At 46.9% G+C, this 14029-nt stretch overlaps 1 pseudogene across 1 annotated transcript; it reads right to left on the minus strand.

Moving 5' to 3' along the window:
* Positions 1-7060: 7060 nt before the first annotated feature.
* LOC311606355 (large ribosomal subunit protein uL2m-like) lies at positions 7061-8136 on the minus strand (annotated as a pseudogene). The gene is made up of 2 exons: positions 7462-8136; positions 7061-7214 (listed from the first exon to the last, which is right to left on the minus strand). The product of its transcript is annotated as a large ribosomal subunit protein uL2m-like (transcript).
* Between the last annotated feature and the right edge of the window lie 5893 nt (positions 8137-14029).

A 14029-nucleotide genomic window follows, 5' to 3' on the forward strand; every position in this document is an offset into this window, starting at 1 on the left:
AGACACAGAGGTGGGCAATGGATGGCTATTAAGGCTGTAAAGATAGCACAGGATAACTTGGCTCGCCTCAGTATCTGTCACATTCCAGCTTGCTATAATCTTGACGTTTTCATCAGCCACCGGCTTTGCAAAATCTTTAACATAGGTGTGACTTCTGGGAACTTCAATTGATCTTGTCAAATTGAAACACTGTTAGGATCAGGATTTCTCTGCTGGATTTCGCTACTACTTAGCCTCCTCCTGCTGCCCCCAGTTCCTTGCCTTTAGCACCAACCAGTTCCCTAAACAGAAACTATTTATGGACCAGCAAGATGGCTCAGTGTTGTAAAGGTGCTTGCTGCCAAGCCTTAAGACCTGAGTGTGATAACCATGAGTCACGTGGTAGAATAAGAGAACCAACTCCCAAAAGTTGTCCTTTGACCTCCACACATGGCTTGATTGCTCACATTCTTACACACACACACACACACACACACACACACACACACACACAAATAAATACACTTTTTAAAAGATTAATTAATTAATTAATCAATTATGTATACAAGTACTCTGCCTCTATGTACACCTACAGGCCAGAAGAGGACATCAGATCACATTATAGATGGTTGTGAGCCACCATGTGGTTGCTGGGAATCAAACTCAGGTCCTCTGGAAGATCAGCCAGTGCTCTTAACCTCAGAGCCATCTCTCCAGCCTAAATAAAAAAAACTTTAAATAAACTTTATTTCTCTTTTGTTAGCCTATACTCTTCCTCCCCTTTGTGATATAAAAAGTCTAAAATTTCATGCACTGTTTCAAAGTTATTTTCCAGGATACCTTGGTTTATAATCACCTAAGAAGGTGTTAGAGAGAGCGTCTTCAGGCCCTGCTCCTCCTGCCTCTAGCTCGCCTGCAGTAGGCACACATGCTTTATCCAGTCAGCCTAATCCTGGCATGTCTTCCCTGTGCTATGGCTTCATATGACCCTGAGTGCTTCTCCCCTTTACAGTACTCAGGAGCCTGCTCAGGTCCTTCCTCCACCATAAGAGGGCCTCGGACTTCAACAGAGAGGGACCTAAGAGTCTCCTGTGAAACAGAACTGTTAACGATTCTTTGCCCATAAAATTAACTTGCTTTCATCTACATCTTCCAAATGTGATTAGTTTCTTATTTTTTATTATTTGAAAACTTCATATGTGTACACTGTGTGTCTTGGTCAAACCCATCCCCCAATAGTTTAATCTTTGGTGCATAGCTCGGTGTCGTAGGCTTAGAGAGAGTGATAGAGATAATCCAGGTTAGTCTTGACTCTCCGCTATAGCTAGTCATTGCAGTGAGGGAATCCATCTATGTTGAATGTCCGTCACTGTCAGATGGTCTCCCCACAGAGAAGATAGCGCACGCTCACTGGAGGTCTGGACTTGTAATTCATCTGGAAGCATAGAGGGGAGGAGAGAGGAGGGGAGGGGAGGGGAGAGGAGAGGAGGGGAGGGGAGGGGAGAGGAGAGGAGGGGAGAGTAGGGTAGGGGAGAGGAGAGGAGAGGAGGGGAGGGGAGGGGAGAGGAGAGGAGGGGAGGAGAGGAGAACCCACTTGCAGCTTCTATCTGTTCACTCCTGGTCCTGGTCCTACCCTCCAGCTGCACAGAGCAAATCTTGGTCTTTCTTCTACATGACAGTCCTTGAAATACTGGGAAGCCATCTTGAATCTCCCAGTATCTTTTTCATTGCATCCTTGCATCTGCTAGAATGTTTAGCTGTTGATTATATGTTTTTTGTGTGTTTCTTCTTAAAAAGATATTTTTTTTTACTTTTGTTTATGCATACGTGTGTATCTGTTGGGGTACATGTGCATGAATATAGTACTGACAGAAGCTGGCAGAAAGCTCCAGGCCCCCAGAAGCTGGAATTACAGGCAGTGTAAGCCAGCTGATGTGGGTGCTGGGAAGTGAACTCCTGTGCCCTGGAAGAGCAGTTTGTACTCTTAATTGCTGAGCCAGCTCTCCAGCCTCTGCTTATATTTATCTACCTGTTCTGAAAACATTTGTGTAGACAAATGGAAATGGAAAAAGAACGCTGTCATTGTAACCACAGCATTTCTCTGAAATGGTCTGCCCATGTTGGGTTTTAACGGCTTTTTTTTTTCTCTGCGTTGTCGTATTAAATCTTTAAAGGCCTCTAGACTGCCAAATGCAGTCGTGCTTATAGATCAATACTTTAAAAGTTGTTTTGACAATAATGAGGGAGAGGCAGGGAAGGAAGAAGATGAAGAATTTTGTCTGGCTGAGATGGAATAAGGCATTCTCTTTGAAGGTGAAGAGACAGAGTAAGGGACCTCCTGTTGCTCCTTTTAGCCCCCAAGAGTCTAACATTCAATATTTCTTTGATTAAAAAACCTTATAAATTATTAACAGACTGTTTCAAACAATTGGCAAAGTGCTACACAGATGTTACCAGTAGCACCGTCTATTCATTTTAAATTAATAAATTAGTACTCACTTCCTTTTCAATGGTAATAATGAAAGAGCTGCCTAACCAATCCATTTTACACGTAACCTATCATCAAGCGCAGTATAATGGGCTCAGGCCTGGACTGGAGACTGTGGGAAGCGGAGTTGTTTTAGTAACCCACTGTCACATAACAAACCATTTGTTGGGAATGGTTCCCGCAACCAAAATCCCCCCAAAGCATTTGGCAGGTAGAGATAGGAGGATCAGCAGTTCAAGGTCATCCTCAACGCTCTAGTGAGTTCAAAGCCAGCCTGAACTACATGAAACTGCTTTCTTTTTTTTTTTTAATGTAGTAAGTAACTTTTACCTTTCTTAAAGATTTATTTATTTATTTTATTATGTATATAGTGCTCTGCCTGCCAGCACAGCTGCAGACCAGAAGAGGGCACTGGACCTCATTATAGATGGTTGTGAGCCACCATGCCATTGCTGGGAATTGAACTCAGGACCTCTGCGGGAGGAGTCAGTGCTCTTAACCTCTGAGCCATCTCTCCAGCCCCATTTTTTTGGGGGGGGGCAAGGTTTCTCTGTGTAGCCTTGGCTATCCTAGACTCCCTTTGTAGACCAGGCTGGCCTCGAACTCACAGCAGTCTACCTGCCTCTGCCTCCCGAGTGCTGGGATTAAAGGTGTGCCCCACCACGCCCGGCTAAATTCTGCTTTAAAAAAATAAAAATAAAAACAAAAACAAAAACAAAAACCACTGACTTACTGCTTTGTCTTTCCCTGTGGATTGGCTATTCAGCTCAGGTAGTTTAAGCTTGGTTATTTCTGGATAATTTTGCTGGAGTGGTCAGCTGAGCAAGAATGCACACGATGGCCCCATTCATGTGTGTGGCAACCAATGCTGCTGCCAGTTGGAGAATCTTCTTTTTTCTTTTGGCTTTTTGCGGCAACGTTTTTCTGTGTGGCCTTGGCTGTCCTGGAACTCACCCTGTAGACCAGGCTGACCTCGAACTCAGGGGTCCGCCTGGCTCTGCCTTCTGAGTGAGCCCCCACCGCGTGGCTCAGTCGGAGACTCTTGGCTCTCTCCTCTGTAAGGCTTCTTGCTACGAACCACACCCCTCTCTCTCTCCATATAGCACAGTCCCCACATCCCAGTACTCCATACTGGTTTAGAAGTCACTATATAGTCCAGACTGGCTGAGAGTTGACTCCTATTCTCTTGCCTCAGTCTTCCTGGTACTAGGTGCTTTGTCCTGCACAGCTTGATCCTGGAAATCTGACTGCAGTGACACAGGAGCAAAGAAATGACTGACATTGAGGAAATGAGAGATGCCCATACAGAAAAGCTGAGTTTGCTAGGATGGATGGCTCCTGGGAACCAGGGCATTTATTATAGACAGCACAAGAGAAGAATTAGCTAGTCTCAGTAGAAGGTGTCTGGAAGGGAATGGTCTTAGGTTGTGGATATCCAGGAGAGAAAAGCTGTGGTTGATAATTTTTTTCATATACTGGTCAATTGTACTTGGGCCAGAAGAAAGCTTTGCTAGCCTCACCCCCGGCCCCAACCCCTGCAGCCTCCTCCAGCCTCACTTAAGAGAGCTTTTGCCATTTCCAAGGGTTCTGAGGAATTGACATTCTTGACACGGCTATGCCGTGCCAACAGAACACATTCACTCATGGTTTTATTCATGCCCCATAGCTGGGATTGTAGGCATGTGCCCAAAGGACCGGTTTATTATGTCTTTGCAAATCCTTTAAGTCTGAATGAATGTCTCTTGTCATTACTAGCACCACTTGTAAACTCAAGGTACTAGATTCTCACATTGGGGCCCAAGGTACAGAATTATAGACATCTCAAACACACACACACACACACACACACACACACACACACACACACACACAATATTTGAATATTTGTCTGGATAGATGGCCCAGTGGTTAAGAGCACTGGCTGCTCATCCATAGGACCCAAGTTTGGTTCCCAGCACTAACCTGGTGGCTCCCCAGTATCCCTAATTCCAGATTAAGGGATCTAGCATTCTTATGGCCTCTGGGGATGATGCACATACATATACACACAAAGCAAAGCAGTCATAAAAATAAACAATCTATTTTAAAAAAAGGCTGAAGGCAACACTATTTTTAGTGTCAATTGGTCCCAACATAAATGATCTACCTGCTGTCATGGATGCTTGCTACCCTCCCTCCATTGTCTCAGGCTGATGTCTCCACCTCAGTTAGCACTCTCTCATTGTCGCATTACTGTGGGTCCTGTAACTTTAGGGCAGCTTGTAACGCTCCGTCTTTGACTTTGCCTGCGGGTTAGCCGTTGTGCTTGTATGAGTATGCTGCTAGTTTACTGTTGACTATTGTGGCCCTCTGTGCTATGCTAATGATAGGAGAACCCACATAGGTTAAAAAGGTGAGCAACCAAAATACAGTGCACTGCACAACTTGTGGGAAAGAACTTGGCATTAGAGGGCAAGAACAGTGACTTCAAGAACGACTCTCCACTTGGGGATGGTGGTCGAGCAAGAGAATCACCACAGTTAGAGGCGACAGAGCTGGAGCTGTAGATGGAGACTCTTGTAAGGAAAAATGAAATCCTGCAAACTTGGCCAAAAGCCCAGGGCTCAGGAAGTCACGGGCCCTAGGGAAGAAACTACTATTGTTTCGCCAAATGGAATGTTGTCAAACTGTCTTCTAAATACTTGCCTTTTTTTTTTTTAAAAAACCTATAGACTAGTGCTGTTCTCAAACCTTGGCCAGAGGAGTTTCTGCAGTGGACAGCAGTTAGAGAAGAGATTTATAAGTAGTCAGAGGACTGAGAATAAGTGACTAAGAGTACTCAGCTTTAAGTGGGATGTCTATATCAATTCTCCCTAGCCTCAAGGCACAAGGAATGTGACAAAAGAGAAGGTAAGAAAGAGTCCAAGAGGCAGATGAAGGGCAGGAGTGCTAGAAGAGCCCAGGGCTGTCGCCTCCACATGGTGTGGCCACTGTACTCACCAACTCAGTGCTATTAGAGTTACCAGCACAAGACCAAGACAGCAAGGCCAGCCAGCGTTCCAGCCAGTGTTCCAGCCAGTGGGCAGCGCTAACCGGACTCAGTAGGTTACAAAACAAAAGGAGATGAGAGGAGGATGAGAAGGGAGGGGTTGGGTGGGTGTCAGAGGAGGATGGGAGAGGGAAGTTGGAGGCAGATAGGATCGAGATACACTGTATATATGTATGACATTGTCAAAGAATAACTAAAAGATTAAAAATAGATGGAATCTCAAAAGTACAGGATGAGAAAGGCAAATACTGCTGTGAGGTGCGAACATTGCTGGATGTCAGTCAACCCAGGAATGACTCCTTCTGGTGAGAAAAAGAAGAGAGAGAGAGAGAGAGAGAGAGAGAGAGAGAGAGAGAGAGAGGAGCAAATACTTGTTCAGTATCTTTTTTGTTTGCTTGCTTGTTTGTTTTTCAACACAGGGTTTCTCTGTGTAGCAGCCCTGGCTGTCCTGGACTTGCTTTGTAGACCAGGCTGGCCTCGGACTTACAGTGATCCACCTGCCTCTGCCTCTGGAGTGCTGGGATTAAAGGTGTGCGCCACCACACACGGTGACCTTCAGTTGTCAGGAGGACCTCATAAGGCTGGCTCATGCTTTGTGAGACGAGGCTTGGAGCTGGCCTAGGTGGCTAGAGTAAAATCCATCTGAAAACTTAATTCCAGCACTGGTGTGGTCCCTCAAGTGCCTTTCCCATCATTAGAAAGGAGACACATGGTCTCTCGTTCTCCACATGCAGGCTCATCCAGGCTGACGCTGATAAAGCCCCTTGCTCAGATGAAATAGGAACATCTCTGTGGATTCCAAAGGCAATTGGGTGTCATTGTGAAAGCCATTGTTCTAGATAAGGTAATAAAATAGGGGGGAAATGGGTGGCATAATTGTTGGAGAAACACTGCCACAACTTGAAATACTATTTACAAGAAAAGTCACATACTGCTGATGTGACTGCCTTGCAGGAGCGATAAGCTGCAGATGGAATTGTACACGGCTGCGCAGGTGATGTTTGCCACCAAGCCTGATAACTAGTCTGATTCTCAGAGTCCACATAGTAGGAGAGAACCAGTTTCCACAAGTTGTCCTCCACTCTGCACATACACTGTGGCACACACCCCTTTCACGCAAAATAATAACAACTAGGGCTGGAGAGATGGCTCAGAGGCTACCCAGCAACCACATGGTGGCTCACAACCATCTATAATGAGATCTGGTGCCCTCTTCTGGTGGGCAGACACACATACAAGCAGAACATTGAATACATATTAGATAAATAAATCTTTAAAAAATAATAATAACAACTACAATTATGAGTCTTTTAAATTGTTTTAATTTTGGGTTTTCGAGACAGTGTTTCTCTGTGTTAGCCTTGGCTGTCCTGGACTCACTTTGTAGACCAGGCTGGCCTCGAACTCACTGTGATCCACCTGCCTCTGCCCAAGTGCTGGGATTAAAGGCATGCACTACCACGCCCAGTTTAAGGGTTTAAAAGTAGTTCAATGAGTAAAGAGCATTTTTTTTTAAACAAGGGGCATTTTAATAGAGTCCAGGGATATCAGCTCTGGGCAGCCCCTCAGGGCAACTTCTCAAAACTCTTCATGGTGGGCAGTGGCTGAATTTTTTGGCCAGCCCAGTTTCCTTTATGTTGCCACAGCCCACTGTTAGGCCTCCTGCCCAGCCAGAGGTTCCATCCTGCCTTGCTGATAACCTGCTGGTTAAGATTAACGCTGGAGGGGGCTGGAGCGATGGCTCAGAGGTTAAGAGCAGTGACTGCTCTTCCAGAAGTCCTGAGTTCAGTTCCTAGCAACCACATGGTGCTCACAACCATCTATAATGTGATCTGATGCTCTCTTCTGGCCTGCAGGCATACATGCAGGCAGAGCACTGTATACATAATAAATAAATATTCTTTAAAAAAAAAAAAAGATTAACGTTGGAAACTCAGCCTACAGTGGCAGTACACGTCTCCAGCACCTAGAGGGTAGCTGGATAACGGCTGTTCCATTCACTTTCCGAAGCAGCATGCCATACGTCCCTGCAGCTCGGATATACTGGGCTCCTCTGCCAGGCTCACTTTCTTCATTGTTGATGAGGGTCCCCACAGGCAACGCCCCAAGAGGATATGCATCTCCTTCATGAACAGCCACTGCCATCCTGCCTACACAGTTAGAGTTGAGAGTCGTATCTCCTACCTTCGTGTTTTCTGTGGCAATGATCCAACATTTCCGGCTGCCCCCAGCAGTCAGAGCTATGTCTACAGACCTGCAAGGATCATGGGGGACCATGACAATCTTCTCCTCAAAGGGTCCTGACTTGGTTTCCTTCCCGTAGAAAGTTGATCATTCGATAGTTCTGCTTGTGGCCCCCACCAATACCCTGTCCGCGGATGCGGCCTGTATGGTCTCGACTCCCAGATTTCCTCATCTTCACTGGTTTAACTGCGTACTTAGTACGGCTCTTCCAGGAAATAGACTTGGCACTAAGGTTCACAGACATATGCACCGGTTGGTGAGAAGGCGACACCAAGGTGGAGGGCAGTTGAAAGAGGGTGTTGTATCTGGGCAGCAGGGAGTAGAGTCGGAACCCGGGTGGGGGATGACAGACTCAGAGAGGCAGAATGCTAGTGCTAGTCAACGCACACAGGGCCATGGGGTGACCTGAATCCTCTGGACTCTGCTTGTTTTTCCAGTAAAGAGCACTTTTGAAGAGAACTTAATTTTATAAAATGTAATTTCTAAGAATTTGCATCATAATTCTAATTAAAATCCGTTTGGTATGAGGCACCCATTTTCATATGTATGCTAAATTATGACATGCATATATATATATATATTTAGAGTCTCCTAGGACAGCTGGCTGCATTCCATCTTGATGCTCCAAAAAGTTGCTCGGGGAGCTCAAAAGATGGCTCAGAGGTTAGAGCACTGCTTGCTCTTCCAAAGGTCCTGAGTTCAATTCCCACCACATGGTGGCTCACAACCATCTTTAATGAGATCTTGTACCCTCTTCTGGTGTACATGCAGGCAAACACTGTATACTTAATAAATAAATAAATAAATCTTAAAAAAAGAAAAAAGTCGGTAGGTCTGGTGTTGGCTGTTCCCACACCCCGTGGTCTCAGGCTCTTTGCACAGGCGCTGTGCCAGGGACTCAAGTTGCAGCTGTAAAAAGGCAGAGTTCTCATCTCTTCCAGGAAACTGTAGACTTGGAGAGATATCAGTCAAGAAGCTGATAATTAGAGTAGACTGGGCTAGGTGCTGAGGTAAGGGAAGTGACCTAGCCGCAGAGAAGTAGGGAGCAAGGCTTCCACCAGCACAGGAATCCAGAGGACCAGCAGGAGTCAACCTGGGAAACTGGGGACCGGGAAGGGAGGAAGACAGCATCCATCCAGCCCATGCTAGACCTGAGAGAGCAGAGGAGTGCTGGGAAGTGATCCGAAGCACAGCAGATAAGGCTGTGAGTGGTCACAGCATTGTGAGACTGCAAGGCATGAAACATTACATTTCCACACAAGCAAGCCAGCATAAGGCTTGTCACATTTGAGGTGCAAGTTCGATTTTCAGTGTTGTCATTTTGATATGAGGTCCCACATAAGGTAAGAGGTCTTCAAGGTAAGACCCCTCTGCCTCAGCCTCCTCACCTGGGGTTACAGGCAAATACCACAATTCAGCTCAAGTTTTTGTTTTTTCTGTTTTTTGAAACAGGGTTTCTTTGTGTAGTCTTGGCTGTCCTAGACTGCCTTTGTAGACTAGGCTGGCCTTAAACTCACAGAGATCTGCCTGCCTCTGCCTTCTGAGTGCTATAATTAAAGGCCACCAAGCTCGACCCACTTTTTTATGCATCCCTGGCTGGTCTGGAACTCTCTCTGTGTAGACCAGGCTAACCTTGAACTCATGGTTATCTACCCGGCCCTGGCTCCCAAGTGCTGTGATTAAAGGACAGCACCACATGACCAGTATAGTTTTGATTTTGAATAAAGTTTCCTTTCCACTTTGAAAAAAAATAGTATAGTAGTTATTTATTTACTCACATTCTACACACACACATGATTTTACAATTATTGACATTTTGCTCTCTGCGGATCTCTGCATACTTACCCTTTCCCAAAATAGCTTACAGGTATCTGCATCTTTATCCTGGAAGACCTGGGCCTGCATCTCCAAGAACAGAAGCATTCTCCTACCATGAGCAATGCCCTACCCACACCTAAGAAGAACAACTTTGAGCCAGATGCGGTAGTGAGCGCCCATAGTCCCAGTCACCTGGGAGCCTAGGGCCAGAAGATTGTGTGAGTCTGCAGGTTGCTAGCTGGGCAGCAAAGCAAGACCTCGCCACAAAAAGAAGAGAAGAAGGTGCAAGAGGGAAATTAAAGAAAATAGACATCAACCCAGTCAGCATCAGCCGGAATTTGGTCAACACTCAGGTTTCCTCAGGTGTCCCCCAGATGTCCTTTATAACTGTCCTCTCCTCCCATTGTAGCTCAATGCTTGCTGTCTGGACTGCTCCTCTGCTGTGCCCAGGAAATGACAGAGCCTCCTCAGGCTTGCCTCTTCTCCTTCAAATTAGCCAAAGTTTCGTAGCATTCTAGTTGGGTTGTATCCACTGGCATCAGTGATTGGATCGGTAAGGAAACCAGCTGGAGAAGCCACTCACGACAGACAGCACAGAACCGGCCAGCAGCCTCTAGATGTCTCCCTCAGACAGAGAAATCCATGGGAGTAGCTACCAAGATCTTTCCAGGGCAAGTTGAGTTAAAAAGATACTTCTTGTCCCCCTCCCAATGTTAACCTGCCCCTTTCTACATTTGTTTCCTCCTAAAAACTAAAATACCACACGATTTACCTTCATTGCAAATTTCTGAAACCCAGAAAAATCTAACTACCTCGCTTAATTCTTGACATCCTAAGTAAACAGCCTGACTGCACCCCATCGAGCTGCGTCTTTTTTCTTTTCCTGAAGATTGACTTGCTGTTATTTATGTGTATGTTTGCGAGCCTGCATTAGCTTCTGTGAGCCATTTACAGTGCAGAGACCAGCAGAGGGCAGAAGACAGCTTCCGATCCCACGGAACTGGAGTTACCCGACTGTTAGATGCAGGCAAGTTGGGAACTGTCTCTTAGTGTAAGACTCAGGCCTAGCCCGGTGGTAGTGGTGCACACCTTTTATTGCAGCACTTAGGAGGTAGGCTGATGGATCTCTGAATTCCAGGCCCAACTGATCAACAGAGCCAGTTCTAGGACAGACAGGGCTACACAGAGAAACCCTGTCTCAACAAAACAAAACAAAAACAACAAAGACTCAGGCCTAAACCGTGTCTGTCATGTTTCCTCTCTGCTCTAGCATGCTCAGAAGCATTCCGTTTGAGACATGCACCGACACTGCAGGTCTGTTGAGGGCACGCTTTAAGAGCAGCGCTTCTCAGTTCTCTTTGTTCAAGCCAGGGTTCTACTAGAGCATATCTTGCCCCTGCCTGCCTTTCTCTTTGTTCGGATAATAATGTCGAGACTCATTTCCACTGGGAGGGAAGAACTCTTCTGGTCTCCCACCAGACACTTGTGCTTCTGTCCTGGGCCTAGGGTGTGACCTTCTGGTGGAGGGGAAAGGACCTGGGTACTGCAGTTGAAGGTCAAGTTGTAAAGGTCCTTTACTAACATTTCTGACTGTGAGCCTGCTGAGTTTGCAGAGGCAATTTCTTTACAGGACATCTGAAAGACCTTTGGGGTCACAGCTGGGGTAAAGTATTTGTATGGCTCCACTGAGCATCTGCTGAAGCCTCAAAAACAAGCTCCAAATTAGCCAAGAAAAAAACTTGCTTAGTACTAGCCTGGCGTGGCAGCACACGCCTTTTATCCCAACACTGGGGAGGCAGAGGAAGATGCATCTCTGTGTTTGGGACCTGCCTGGTCTATATGGTAAGTTCCAGGCCAGCCAGGGTACACACTAAAACCCTGTCTCAAAGAATAAAAAGCTTAGCCTTGGAAGAGACTAAAGACGAACACTCTTTTTTTTAAAAGATTTATTTATTTATTATTATGTATACAGTGCTCTGCCTGCATGTACACCTGCAGGTCAGAAGAGGGCAACCGATCTCATTATACATGGTTGTGAGCCACCATGTGGTTGCTGGGAATTGAACTCAGGACCTCTGGAAGAGCAGTCAGTGTTCTTAACCTCTGAGCCATCTCTCCAGCCCCCTAACTCTTCTTCTTCCCCCTCTTCCTCCTCCTTTTTCTTCTTCTTCCTCCTCCTCTTTCTCTGCTTCCTCCTCCTCCTCTTCTTCTTTTGTTTGGTTTTTCAAGACAGGGTTTCTCTGTGTAGCCTTGGCTGTCCTGGACTCACTTTGCAGACCAGGCTGTCCTCGAACTCACAGAGATCCATCTGCCTTTGCCTCCCAAGTGCTGGGATTACAGGCGTGCGCCACCACACCCAACTCCCCCAAACTCTTCTTAATGCCAGGCATGATGGTGCATGCCTTGAGGCCCAGCTCACAGCCAGTCTGAAATAAGTAAATCTTTTTTATTGTTTGACATTTTCCCTTTTTTGTATTTAGATAAGCAGAGAGTAGAGAAGTAACATGGGATAAATCTAAATAGGAATCCACCAGAAGCCGGAGGGGATAAGGATAATGGGGGAAAGAAAATGGCCAAAATACCTTACATAAATATGTGATATTTATCAAGAGTAATAAATAAATACTTTTTTGAAAAAGAATTCATGCAGAGGTACGTGGCAGTCTGAAGGAAAATGGCCTGATAGACTCATAGGGACTGGCATTATTAAGAGGTGTGGAAGGAAAGAGGGTACTGGGAGTGTTAGGAGAGAGTTAGGCAGTGTAAACGGGAGTGTGGACAATGGTGTGAGAGGGTGAATCCAGAAAACATGGCAGCCTTGGAGGCGTGGGTAAGGGAGACTGGCATCTGCCTGCTGCAGGTCAACCGGCAAAAGAAGTATGGCAGGCCACCCCCAGGCTGGGTGGGCAGCCTGCCACCTTCAGGGTCCGAGGTGTTTATTAGAAGGCTACCGCAGGATGTGTACAAACAGCAGCTGATCCCACTGTCAGCGCGTGGGCTGCCTCTCTGAGTTCCGCCTGACGATGACCTCCAGTGGCCTCAACTGCGGCTTTGCCTATGCGCGCTACAGCTCATGGCCTGGTGCCCAAGCTGTTATTGCTACACTGCACAGCCACCACACTGCACAGCCACCACACTGCACAGCCACCACACTGCACAGCCACCAGCTGCGTCCTTCTTGCCAGTCCTAGTGTGCCGAAGCACGGAGAAGCGCGAGCAGACAGTGGACAGGCTGCCTGCGAGCTTGAACCGCGTGCGCTACTGCTCGCCTGGCCCGTGACCGGCTGGGCTCTGCCTGCAGGAGGCGCTGCTGCTACCCAGCCAAGTTCAGCACAACCCCAAGCTGCAGCCATGGCCAAAAGGGGCTCAGGCTGCTCTACAGCTCCTGTGTCAGCGAATGAAGCTGGGCAGCCCAATGTTCCTTCCTGTTTAGCAACAGGGCCCGCGGGCTGGCATCGCTTTTGGTACCAGGTTGTGATCCCCGGGCATTCAATGCCTTTCAGTGGCCTCATTTAGGTTTGTGCTGCCTTCTGATTGGCAGGATGGACGTGACATGGCCAAGGATGCTGTGTCTGCCCAGCTGCTGGAGACACTGAGTGAGTCTAGGAGCAGCTTATGGTCTCCTGGGCCTGAAGCAGGTCCTAGGGTTAAGTGACACACACACACACACACACACACACACACACACACACACACACACACACACACCCTTCTCGCTAAAGGCACTCTAAAAGAGTAGGATTGTATGGTCTCCTGGGCCTGAAGCAGGTCCTAGGGTTAAGTGACACACACACACACACACACACACACACACACACACACACACACACACACACACACACACCCTTCTCGCTAAAGGCACTCTAAAAGAGTAGGATTGTGGGAAGCCGTGCTAAATTCTGCCACGTCAGAAAGCCTGTGCTTAGGCTGCACGCTGTGACCTTCCAGCTGCTGAGCTCTGCCAGAGGAGGTCTTTGTGTTCCAGGCCATGCTTGGACTATTTTACCTTTGAAAGAAGTAGGAAAGTCCCTACTGAGAAACACCTGGAGGGTTAAGGAAATCCTTTCAGAGAGCTACTCAGTAATAGGAAGTTCTTACAGAGAGCTGTTCAGGCTATTGTGTTCTTCTTGTCTTGGGAGCTTGGGAGAGAGGGATCAGAACAGATCCTATTGACCTTACTATGTATAAGACTTTATGTCTTACTTGTCCGCATTAAAGGAATCTTGATCAGAAATTTCCTAACTTGATTCGTTATTTCTCTCGTCTCTGTGTCCTACTTTCAATCTCCACTCCCTCTTTCAGGTGAACCCTGATTCGATATTTTCCCCCGGCTGGGACACGACATAGGATGAACCTGTGCCAATCCCCAGCCCAGCAAGCCTGGGTAGCCACAATTTGATCCCAGAGGGACAGAGACCTGGTGACAAGTTTCCCTGCTGGAACAGGACCCTGTCACATCTAAGTGCTACTTT

The sequence above is a fragment of the Acomys minous genome, assembly GCF_964271855.1.
Source record: "Acomys minous genome assembly, chromosome: 1".
In the NCBI taxonomy this organism is placed as follows: Eukaryota; Metazoa; Chordata; class Mammalia; order Rodentia; family Muridae; genus Acomys; species Acomys minous.